Below are 12,864 nucleotides of genomic sequence, written 5' to 3'. Positions count from 1 at the left end.
AGGGATCAGCTGACCAATGTGGATCTTGTCACCACCCAACCCCTCCACACTGTAGCCAGGAAAGGAGACTATAGTCTTCCACTTTATAGCACCAGAAACAAGAAAGTCTGCCTATTCAAACGAGGGGTCTTATGCCAATTTGCCACTTATAGCAATTACCTGCAGTAGCAATTAAAAGGACAGAATAGAGGTCAAAGACAGCTCCACAGCAGCAATGTATACTGGGAGCTAGCTGCTGATTGATAGTTACATGTCTCTCGACAATCTTAACAAAATGTGTTCAGCTAGTTGTTTGCAGTGGTGCAATAATAAAGTCTCCCCCCCCATTTGTGCATGAAACAAGGGACCAGTTATTTGAAAGCGCAGGGTACTACACTTTCTACTGAGATCACCTGTTCACATATGATGCAGCGAAATTACCTAATTTCTAGCGAGTGTGGCAGGTTAAAGGCTAAACCTAGGTAAGCATATAGGTTGATTTTTAAGACTCTGCAGTCCACCTCTTATCTTGCAGTCTGGCTGTGAATAGCCAACAATATGTAACGTTTGTTCATGGGTTCCATATAGATAAATAACTACTGGGGTGAGCACAGTTAAAGGGACATTATACACTCATTTTTTCTTTGCATAAATGTTTTGTAGATGACCTATTTATATAGCCCATGAAGTTTTTTTTTTTTTTTTTTAAATGTTTAGTTTTGCTTATTTTTAAATAACATTGCTCAGATTTTCAGACTCCTAACCAAGCCCCAAAGTTTTATGTGAGTACTGATGTATACCTTCTCCAGCTTGCTCCTGTTTGTGTAAGGGGTCTTTTCATATGCAAAAGAAGGGGGAGGGCAGAAAAGTGTCTTATTTCCCACTTGCAGTGGGCTTTCCAGCTACCTTTTCAACAAAGCTAAACTGACAGCTTCTAAGTAAGTTTTTAAACAGTTTTATACTGGATTTTTATATCAGTATCTGTGCATCTTATTCTTTATAGTAGTGTCTATTACATGCAGTTATATGAAAATTAGTGTATACTGTCCCTTTAAGCGTCAGCACTAACAGCCAATAAAACAGATGAGGCCCCGGTTTGGAAAGAGAAGGAAGTTAAATCTTTCCAATAAGGGGGCCTGTTATATGTAGGCTAATGCCGTACAACACACAATGCCTCTTACATGAAAGAGGATTAACCATTTGAAATCAAGGTGTCTTCCACGCCTTTAGGTGACATGTGATTGCCATAGAAGCAGCATCTTTAAAAAGGAGCCTAGCATCCAAAAATTAGCACTACAATGGGGCAACTTAACTGTAAAACAAGGTTCACATGACTATTAGCTGACCGAGTGACAGAACCATCGGTAGATTGAATATAATAACATGCACACAAGTTGACACAAAGGGGTTTGAATGGTATATATATATATATATACATATATATATATATATATACACACACACATACACATACACACACACACATACACAGAGTTTCTGGACTCCTGACAGACCCTTGCATCCAGTGCTGCACTGACATTTCTGGATTATGAGTTATGGGGAAAGAAAAAGAATTGTCAAAGGATCTGTGGGGAAAAAGGTAGTTGAACTGCATAAAACAGGAAAGGGATACAAAAAGATATCCAACGAATTGAAAATGCAAATCAGCAGTGTTCAAACTCTAATAAAGTAGAAAAAGAGGCATTCTGTTTGATAACGTACTGCATTCATCTTGCCATCAATTCTGACCAAATTTCCTGTGCCTTTGTAGCTCACACATCCCCAAAACATCAGCGATCCACCTCCGTGTTTCACAGTAGGAATGCTGTACCTTTCATCATAGACCTTGACGACTCCTCTCCAAATGTAGCGTTTATGGTTGTGGCTAGTCTCTGTGCTGTTTGGCGTATTGTAAGCGGGATACTTTGCGGCATTTGCGTAGTAATGGCTTTCTTCTCGTGACTCAACCATGCAGACCATCTTGAAAGTCACACCACATGTCCTGTATTTCACCTGAACAATTTTCCTGGCAGTTGTGGCTAAAATTTTAGTTGGTCTACCTGACCGTGGTTTGGTTTCAACAGAACCGCTCATTTTCCACTTCTTTGAGTTTGAACAATGCTGTTTTGCATTCTTATCTTTTTATATCCCTTTCCTGTTTTATACAGTTCAACTACCTTTTCCATGAGATCCTTTGACAATTCTTTTGCTTTCCCCATGACTCAGAATCCAGAATCGTCAGTGCAGCACTGGATGAAAGATGCAAGGGTCTGTCAAAAGTCCAGAAACTCATTGTCCTTTTATATATACACACACACTAGTTACAGAGGATGGTTACCTTTAATAGCCATTCAAACACCTTTGTGTCAACTTGTGTGCATGTTATCAGGCCAAAATCACCAGGGTCATTTGGGTAGTTTCTGTTATTATGATTTAAAAAAAAGAGTAAACACAGTTGACCGATAATAAATGGCTTCAGCCAAACACTATCCATGAGTGAAAGAAAAGTTTTTGTGTTATTCCTATTCTCTGAAAAATGGCCAAGAAATCATAAATTCTGCCAGGGTATATAAACTTATGAGCACAAGACAAAAATGTAGGTCCTGGCATTACCATTTATTTCTATACCACCATACTGCCCAGCAACCAATGTATTTTTTTAATGTAGCACTGCAGCTCCATTTGTAAATCTGTGGCATGCTGGTAACTGTAGATGCTATGCAAGCATGGGCTAAGACATTAAAAGGGACATTCCAGTCAATTTAAATGCACAGATAACTTTCAAAAAAATCTTTGAATAGAAATGCTTCTAGTAAAAGTGCTCACTGTTTTAGTGTGAACATTTTTCTCCGCATATGCAGCATAACTAGATATTCTCAGTGCACCAGCTTTTTAAATAGTGCAGCTGCTCAGAGCACTAGTGGGGCTTGTATCATGTAAGCAATTGAGTCATTACCAGGTGGTACTCTCTGAGCAAGTGCTGTGTTTCAAAAGTATTTAAGTATGCTCCATGCACCAGCGTTTTAAATAGCTAAAGCTTTTATAAGAGGCATTTTTCTGGCTAATTCATGTATATTACAAAAATACATCCATGTGGATTCCAATTTTGGCTGGAATGTCCCTTTAACACTGTAATCCCTTTGCAGAAAACAGAGGCTTGGGCAGGGGTTTTCACTGGTGCATGCACAATTGGGTCAATCTCCCCTGCTCGCTGTGTGTCCGCCTCAAGGGGATGGTGAGGAATCGCACTACGAAGTAGTTGTATGAGGTTCAGCAGCCTTTTACTGCCATGTTCATTTTCATAGTGACACACTGGGCAGTCTATACATCTCCGCTAGGCCATGTCTGAACAACAGTCTCCATCATGCTGCGGCCCGAGGAGCAAGAATGCAGGAAGTTTAAATTGCTTCAGTGTTAGCTGTATGTTGGGATCCACACTCACAACAGATCGGATGCTCAGGTTTCACATTTTTACAGAAACAGTCAGCTAAAAATAGTACACAACAGTGTGCAGCACCACCATAACTAAAGCAGGGGTGGTCGACAAATCTGTTTAAAATTTATGGGCAAAAAAAAAAAAAAAAAGTCATGAATTCTTTTCATAGAACCATATTTTAGCTGACAGCAGCTAGCTAGTAACCCAATATGTTGAACATGCAAGGTGTTATTGTAAAGAAGATAGGTGCACAAATAGTACTGAATACATAGAGGTTTTAAAAAAAAAAAAAATATATATATATATATATATATATATATATTTTTTATATTACACACACACGTGGCCCATTTCAGAACAACCTTTTTTCAGTCATGTGACTGCTATTGAAAAGCATTGAGAAGCAGTGCATTGATTAAAATAGCCAGTAGGTGGAGCTGTCCACTTGTGTTGCAGCAAAGATATGCAATCCAAGCAAGCTGAAATTAATCAGTTTACCCAGACCAGAACTATCGAGCAGATTTTAAAGGAACAAGATCTTCCTGTGTTGTGCAATTATTTTATTAGGTTTATAATGCTGTTCAGCAAATGTTTTTATTCATTTAACTTAATTTAATTATATATTCTGTGTTGCGATTATTTTATTAGGTTTATAATGCTGTTTAGCATTTAAAGTCTTCATTTCAAAGCTTTAAAAATAATGTAGTAGGTGTTATGTCAATTTTGAGAGGGGCCTGGAACCTAACTCCCTCACTTCCCATTGACTTACATTATAAACTGGGTTTCAATTTACAACAGTTTCGATTTACAATCATTCCTTCTGGAACCTAACCCAGGCGTAAACAGAGGGCTACCTGTAATATAAAAAAAAATAATGTCATTTACCATTTAGCTGTAAGATTATTTTCCTGATGGATAACTAATTTGTTCAGTACACTAAATACAGTGGAATTGAATAACCGACACATGGCACAATAAAAAGCCAATGCAAACGCATTTACAGGTATACCTTGCTGCACAGCGCTAATTTAGAGCTGAAGTTCAACCTTCAAGAATTTTGAAACGTTACTGTAATCATTGTGAGGTTGGCAACTGGCACCCTTTTGTTGTGCCCAGTTTGGTCTGTTTACAGCAGTGCAATCAGTGTCTCAATGTACAGGTACAGTTTTTATTGAATACTGTACCGTGCTAGTGTTAAACTAAACTTAGAGCTATCGTACACCTAATATATGTTGGTTTAAACGTTGTTAAACACACTGGCAATTGAAAAGAAAGCAAAAACTGCCTTGTTTCACTTTACAACAGGGCTCCGATCCCTAACCGGCTGTATGAGCGAGGTATACCTTTCAAAGTTAAAAGGACATACACTAGATTTTTCTTTGCTTAAATGTTTTGTAGATTCATTTATATAGCTTATACAGCTTTTTTTATTATTATTTATTTTTTAATTTAGTTTTGCTTATTTTTAAAAAGGGACAGTCTACAATAGAATTGTTACGATTTTAAAAGATAGATAATCCCTTTATTATCCCAATCCCCAGTTTTGCATAACCAGCACGGTTACATTAATATACTTTTTACCTTTGTGATTACCTTATATCTAAGCATCTTCTGACAGCCCCCTGATGACATGAATTATCTATAGACTTTAGTATAGTGTTGTGCTAAGTCTTAAATAACTCCTTGTGCAAGAACGCAGTTATCGATATGGCCAACATGAACTAGCAGTCTCCTGTTATGAAAAGCAAACACAAAGCATGCAATAAGAGGCCGTCTTATAGTGGCTTAGAAACAGGCAGACATTTAGAGGTTTAAATATAATAAAGTATATTAATATATCAATGTTGATTGTGCAAAGCTGTGGAATGTTTAGTAAAGGCATTCTCTCTCTTTTTAAACAACAATTTTAGTGTAGACTGTCCCTTTAAATAACATTTCCCTGACTTGAGACTACTAACCAAGCCCCAAAGATGTAGGAGAATACTGATGTATACCTACTAGGGGTGTACATGACTAATATTTTTACAAATCGACTAGTCAAAATTACCCCCTTTTGCAAGAAAATAGGTACTAAATGCGAAATATTTTTAATGTAATTGTAAAATTGTTCTTTTTTAAAAATTTATTTTTAAAACCTAGTAATAACACGTCGTCATAACTGCCGCCAAGTGAGAAAATTCGCAATCGTTAGTAGGCTTAAGCTACGGCAGTTTTTGAGTATCAAAGTATAGCAAAATTTAATATATCAGTAATCGACTAATGCCGTACTAGTCTAATGAGAGACCGATCGGCTAATCGATTAGTCGACTAGTCTTACTCAGCCCTAATACCTACTCCAGCTTGCCCCTGTTTGTGTAAAGTCTTTCCATATGCAGAGGAAGGGGGGGTCCTGCTGTTTTTTGCTACAAAACCACTTTCTGTGTGTGTTTCAGTTAAAGGGACTCTGACACATTTTCTTTTTCGTTATTCAGATAGAGCATGCAATTTTAAGCAACTTTCTAAATTTACTCCTATTATCAATTTTTCGTTGTTCTTTTGCTATCTTTATTGGAAAACGAAAGTGCAGTACCCTGGACAACACTTATTGGTGGATAAATCTATCCACCAATCAGCAAGAACCCAGGCTGTTCACCAAAAATGGGCCGGCATCTAAACTTACATTCTTGCTTTTCAAATAAAGATACCAAAAGATTTAACATTTGCTAATAGGAGTAAATTAGAAAATTGCATGCTCTGAAACACAAAAGAAAAAAAAAAAAAAAAAAAAAAATGTTTTAAAAATTAAAAGGGAATATTAGGTTTTACAAAGTTTGGCTAATATAATGTTATATAATGCTGCACTATGTGCAGAATTATATAACATTTGAGGTTTACTGTCCCTTTAAATGAAAATTGGTGTATACTGTCCCTTTAATGCAGTTTTTCCTCCCCCTGTCTCATGTGACAGTCATAGCCAATCACAAAATGCATATAAGTATATACAGTGCACTTTTGCACATGCTCAGTAGGAGCTGGAACCTATGAAAGTGTGCACATTTTGGTAATTATATTGTAAAGTTTTTTTAAATTGCCTGCATTATCAGAATCATGAAACTTTATTTTGACTTTAGGGCCCTTTAATCCATGGGGGTGCCAGTGTATATACTATTAAAACTTTATTAGCCAAATGCTTGTAACAATTAATCTGGTTCTATTTTTAAGGGTTCTGACAATTTAAGAGGCCTTTATTACCCCCCTCCCATAGAAATATCATGAAAAGCCTAAATGGAATTAGTGGGCCTCACTCTTTCAAAGAGTTTTATATTCTAATTAGAAAGAGAAGGCAAAGGGTGGCATAAAAACAAGGAGTATTAACCACTTAACGACGTGCCTGGCACGTCCTCTGGGGTTTGAAGCTCTGGAAGCGATCCAGATTGCTTCCAGCAGCTTTTAAGGTATTGCAGGGATTGGTTGCTACACTCATGATAGAATGGTAAGTTCACATCATGTGAACATTACCATGACTTAAGCGATAGACACCAATCAAGCAATTGCTGCCCAGGTGCTGAACAAAAAATTGTGGGTCACCGGCTGAAACTGCTGCTGCCCCAATCAGCGGTACTTGTCTCACAACAATGCTGATTAGGTCTCTGAAGGTCCCGAATTATCCATTTTACCTATTGGAGTGTTTTAAATTGTTTATAAAAAGCTCCATCACCTAAATTTTAACATTTTTAATTTTTTGGTAAATGAATTCCATTCACAATGTCATGCTCTCCCAGAGGTTTAGGTCATATAATTTTTAGCAATTTTTTCAATCTTAAAGATATCACATATTATTGGTTTTGTAGTTCTCAAAACTGTGGATTTGAGTCTGTAGAAATAACATGTCCCTTCTTCACAGCAAAAATGTTATAACATAAAGATGCAGAGTTGACAAATAGACCTTAAAGGGAAATAATCATGAAAGAAAAAAGCTTTTGGGTCTCAGATAGAAGTAAATCTGAAAATTGTATGATCAATTTGTTTTCTTCGGTTGGTATCCTTTGTTGAAGGAGAGCAATGCTCTACTGGGGGCCTAGCTGAACCCAGAGATTGAAGCAAATTAGATAAGTAAATTGAAAAATTGTTAAAAATTACACATTCTTCTTTCTGAAAAACGGAAGTTTAATTTTTACTTTACTGGTCCTTTAATGCCATTGCTCCCCTGCAAAACTATGTACACAGAATTAACTCATACTAAATTTCAAGAAGCTGAATGAATACAAAATAGTTTGGAGTGGAACAGGGTGAGAAGGGAGGGGCAAGCATTAAAAATGATTTGTTATTGTTTAGTTAACTAAAACTAGTTAAATTAAGCCAATATTATTCTTTAGTTTAATAAAACTAATTGTTAAGGTAATTCTTGTTCTCCTTCCAATAAAATACAGCTGAAAAGTTGATCAAATATAAATGCTTAAAAGAACACGTGTCAAAATGAACTTTTTATGATTCAGACAGAGCATGCAGTTTTAAGACACTTTCCAATGTATTTCCATTATCAGATTTCGCAGTCTTTTTATATACACACTTCTTTGGGAACAAAATCCTACTGAGTATGTGCACAAGCTCACAGGATATAAATATACTAGTCCAGGGCTCGACAATCCCAGGAGCCACCGGCTCCTAGAATTTTACCCCTGGCTACAAACTTTTTGGGTTATTCTCCATATATCTATATACAAATCCAACTGTCTGGCTCCTAAAAAATATGCCTGGCTCCTAAATATTCTTATTGGCTCCTAATTTTTGAACATATTCGTCAAGCACTATACTAGTCTGAATGGCTGATGCCTGTCGCATGAAACAAGGGGCAGGAAAATGGGAGAATAAAATCTATTTATTTGAAATTCAGAGTAAGTGTTAAATTGTCTTTTTATTATGCACTTGTTAATTGTGTAATTCTACTGCCTTGAGTGGTGGTCCTTTAAACTATTAAAACAGGAGCTAGATCATTTAAATTGAGTTTTTGGGAGGTGAACTATCTATGCATATTAAAATATATGAAGGCTCACCAAGCTACTAAAATTGCTAACAATTTATTTCTAACGTATTAAAAACATTCCATGTAAAAAAAAACCTTCAAGGCAGGTTGCAAGCACGTCTAAGATAGTATGTGTAAAATGGAGTGTGCTCACAAGAATTTTTAACTTTGATGTTGTGATCCGCGGATAGTGAGCCTGCTGGTCTGTGATTGCTAGATTACCAATGGCTGCAGTGTGGGTGAGAATGCATACATGTGAGCAGTGAAGGCCCAAAGGGGGCGCCATAAGAGCCATAGAGGTTGGGATTCTGGCAGTGCTACAAAACCTGCAGTTAGGAACGATTGATTGTATTCGTTTTGTTCCAGTGCATGCATTTTAGAGATAGAGTTGCACATCACAAGCCTTAATTATTATTTTGCATACGTCTGTGTGATGCTATATGGTATTCTTTACCAAGGCCTTACATGAGGGCATCCCAGGAACGTTGTGTACAGCCATTTAGGATAATAAAAATATATATTCTCATTTTTATGTTAGTTTTTGCAACCAGTTTTTTCTTTACAGTAACTATTATTCAGGCTGCATATTTGGCTATCCTGAGTGAACTGGTCCTTTAAACCAAACCCACCCTGTATTGGCTATAGAAAAGCTATGCAAACATAACCAGCAAGGGAGTGGGGAGGAGATAATAAAATGTTACTTTTCAATTATTCTATCTTAAAGTATTGGGCTTTGATATACAAAAATAAATAAATTAATAAATAATAATAATAATAATAATAATAATAAATATGAAAGCATGTGTTTATCGACCATAAGGAGGTTTAGGTTTCCCTGCAAGCTCAGTCCATTTTTAATGGGTTGTGGTGCCCAAAAAAAAAAAAGTTGATTATACACAAACAATTACACACTCCGCTGCTAGTATAACTAGTCATTAGAAATACATTGAAGTGAAACCAAGTTTACAGTAATGTCCCTGTACCACTTTTGAGGGAATTAAACAGAGGTGTAGGGTCACTAGTTTTCAAAATTACAGCATGTAATTTTTCAATTGTAATGCCCTTTTAAACAAGACACTTTTATAAAGTATAATCCTTGTGTGCCAACACTGAAGAAAAAAACAAAAAAAATAATCAATAGAATTATATGAATATGAGCTTGCTGTCAATAAACTCATATTCCAACAACAAAAAACGCACCTTTTAAAATACAATGATCTGTTTTTACATACCTCATTAATAAGTAACATCAAGATACCAATTTCTAACCATATGTCATAAAGTTATGTAAAGTAATTCTAAATGTCCAGCAGAAATTGGACTGGCATATATATTCCTAAACTGATTAACATAATTCCTTGATATATCAAGCCCAGATAACACTGGAGGAATTAGGACATCAATTCATGACGATTCAATATTTCCTGTAGATCGTTGTAATGCCCATTGGTCCAGTCATGCAGACATGATGCAGTCGCAAACCAGTGAACAAGTATCTTTCACAACTTCACAAGTCAGTGTTATTAAGGTAGAATAGTTTGTAATGCTTGTCTTTTATTCAACAATAAAATACATGTATTTTTTATATTAACGTAATCGATCGCCACGCTTATAATACTTGAAAAGTTAATAAAAATGACTATAGAGCAGTGCTTGACGAATATTTTCAAAAATTAGGAGCCAGACAGTTGGATTTGTATATGGATATATGGAGAATAACCCAAAAAGTTAGGAGCCAGGGGTAAAATTCTAGGAGCCAGTGGCTCCCTGGGTTTGTCAAGCCCTGCTATAGAGACTCTCCATACATTTGGTCAATTTCATGTCCCTAGGTGAAAAAATAGCTTCTATTAACGGGTTTGCTTTAGTATTTCTCAGCTTAGATCACCTGATTGGTTACATCAACTTCCACTTGTCACAATGCTGCAATGTGACAGGCTGATCTGTAGGCTTAGACATACAAAACCTAGTCAACAGGGGCTTCTGAAATCAGCTTCTATTTATAGCACAGAGCATGACACCTCCTACATAGCATAGGATGCCACAGCATACGCTACCAACAGGAGGTCCCCATATTGTAAAAACATTCTCTCATAATCAAAAATAAAGGCCAAGTTTATTTAAAAATATATTTTTTTTTAAGTAGCTAGTTCATCTTGGATAGCTATCCACAGTAGTAAGTTTTTTGGGGTTTTTTTTATATAATCAAAAACACATAAATGGTAGCTTTTAGAATAACCAGATGTTTTACAACACCCATAGACAACTGTTTTACAACTTTTCCAGCATGAGACATTTAACATTAAACGATATGGTTATTAATAGGTCAATCAGCACTCAGTTTCATTTCTTAGGCTGCCATTAGTCCGACGTACAACCTCAGCACTGATGTGAATAATTCCAAACAATTGCCACATATCACAAATCTTCCTTGTAATTTAAATAATGGAATACAGTTATACTGAAGTATGAAGCGATGTCCTGATCACCAGGACGTATCCTGTAGTAATATTATTTGTCCTCCAACACAAAGAAGAGGAGGAGCCTGGACGTGGTGTGCTGGAGACAAAGGAGGCAGACCTTGTTCCTCCATGGAGACAGGAAGCCCAGTGCAAAGGAGGACAACTACAAGCAATTTAGAAATAATACTTTCTGAAAACAATACAAAGATAAGCAAGTTACATAAGCCCAATGTGTTACATATATGGTTTATGACATTTACCACAGTTCCGCCGTTTCTCTTTAAGGTCTTATTATATATGAGTTGGGCCTTTAAAAAAGCACTGAGTCATTGTAGTAAGCTACCAACTAACTGTCCTATAGCCTTATACTTAAAGGCCTAGAATAAACCTTGAAGATACCTATGTAAGTCTTTATCCCCTATACTTCTTTATTAGAGGTGTTATAGCGAACAACATGGCAGAACTACTTCCAGATTTCTGAGACAACCATTTAGCGAATTCTAGCTTTTATGTTATTATTTCCCACCCCCGCCACCTGCACGGTCTTCCTCCTCCCTCGACCGAGGCTTTTGCCATATAAGGCTGTCCCGTGTAAAACACATCCAACTGACTGCTTCAAGGCAGACTGGCAAAGCACTAGAGATGCGGTACATGGAGACAACAGCCCTGGCTCACACAACAAAGCTTTAGCACGCACCCCCATGTTTTGACACCTTGTTTTGAAAACAACTGTCGATATGAGTCACGAATAACATATCCAAATACGTAAACATAAAGCTAATGGACAATAACACTTACATGTTTTGTACTCAAAACAGTATGCGAACCGGTTGGAAACCAAATAACAAGAATCTGACGGTGTTAGAAGTGTCCTCCCTTTGTCCGCGAAGTAAAAAATCACAAGTCGCCCTATATAATCCCTTTGGCGAAACAGTAATGAGAGTCAAAGTTCAATCAACGAAACAACAACAGAATGTTATCGGTGATTAGGATCCGCAGCCGATGTTGCTTCGATCTCTTTAACCCCACACTCCTCGGGCGCCCTGCTGCTCGTCTCTCGACGCTGTGTGTCTATCTTAACCGCTCAGCCTTTACAGCCACAGAAGGCGGGATCGGGACTGTGCTGACGAAGGCGAAACCCCCAGAAGGCCGTGTCTGAGTGTGCAACACGTGATGCCACGTAGCCAACCAGGAACAGCGACTGGTGGTTTACTGTTGTGCCTTGGGGCGCAGGCCCTCACGCAACACTTTTTTTTTATTTCTGTAACTGGACACAGTCATAGTTTAGTCATGGTGGATACTTGTCTCACTGTTCGTATTTTTCAATGAGGTTGTTTAACAGGCGGAGTTAAAAAGCGTTTTATAACATCTACGGGAAAAAAATATTGCTACAACATAGCAGAACCATACACGCAAATAGAGCATGGAAATACTTTTGTAAAAAAAATAATCCCACCCTGTAAGTTTTATAAATGGGTGTTTCTCATGTTCATTTTTTTGAATAATAAATTATTTGGATACTTTGAATGGCAACACTTTTATTTTTTTAACTTGCTCTATGTTTTGAAGTGACCCGGTCACCCGACAGTGTCCCCAATTGTACTGATACAAAATGAGCTAATCAAGGTCACACCCGAGTGATGATGTCAAAGTTTCCCGGAAATCAATCTACGTTCAGCCGAGTCATGATTTGTCTGAAGGAAGAGGTTGGGCGTTCTTAACGTTACGTGCTGTGACTCAGCTTCCAACTAGTAGTGGTGTGTTTAGATCATTTCTTTGGCAATAACGGAAATAAGAGTTGTTTCTTTAGAAAATTGTAATGAGCAGAGATATTGTATGTGCTAGTGACAGCCTGTTACTGAGTTTATAACTCACAGTCCCAAACATCAGACTAACTCGTTTCAAGGTGCAAAATAACAGTTGTTAACTGCCAATTACAAGATGAGTTAGTACTTTTCATTAGTTTTTTATTTGTTTTGTTTTGCTTA

General features: G+C 37.0%; 1 protein-coding gene across 2 annotated transcripts in view; it reads right to left on the bottom strand.

Annotated features, from left to right (window-relative positions):
- The window catches only part of ZFAND5 (zinc finger AN1-type containing 5), an 86,404-nt gene extending 74,424 nt beyond the window's left edge, over nucleotides 1-11,980 (bottom strand). Inside the window, exons 1-2 of one of the 2 annotated variants that reach the window (XM_053702504.1) lie at nucleotides 11,675-11,980; nucleotides 4,185-4,269 (exon numbers count right to left, since the gene is read on the bottom strand). The gene's annotated coding sequence lies outside the window, so the exon portion shown is untranslated. The remainder of the gene's footprint in view (nucleotides 1-4,184; nucleotides 4,270-11,674) is intronic. The other variant, XM_053702503.1, reaches the window with a different exon arrangement.
- Between the last annotated feature and the right edge of the window lie 884 nt (nucleotides 11,981-12,864).

The sequence above is a fragment of the Bombina bombina genome, chromosome 2 (genome assembly GCF_027579735.1).
Source record: "Bombina bombina isolate aBomBom1 chromosome 2, aBomBom1.pri, whole genome shotgun sequence".
In the NCBI taxonomy this organism is placed as follows: domain Eukaryota; kingdom Metazoa; phylum Chordata; class Amphibia; order Anura; family Bombinatoridae; genus Bombina; species Bombina bombina.
The sequence above is the reverse complement of the archived record's forward strand: the minus strand, read 5'-3'. Positions and strand labels throughout refer to the sequence as shown.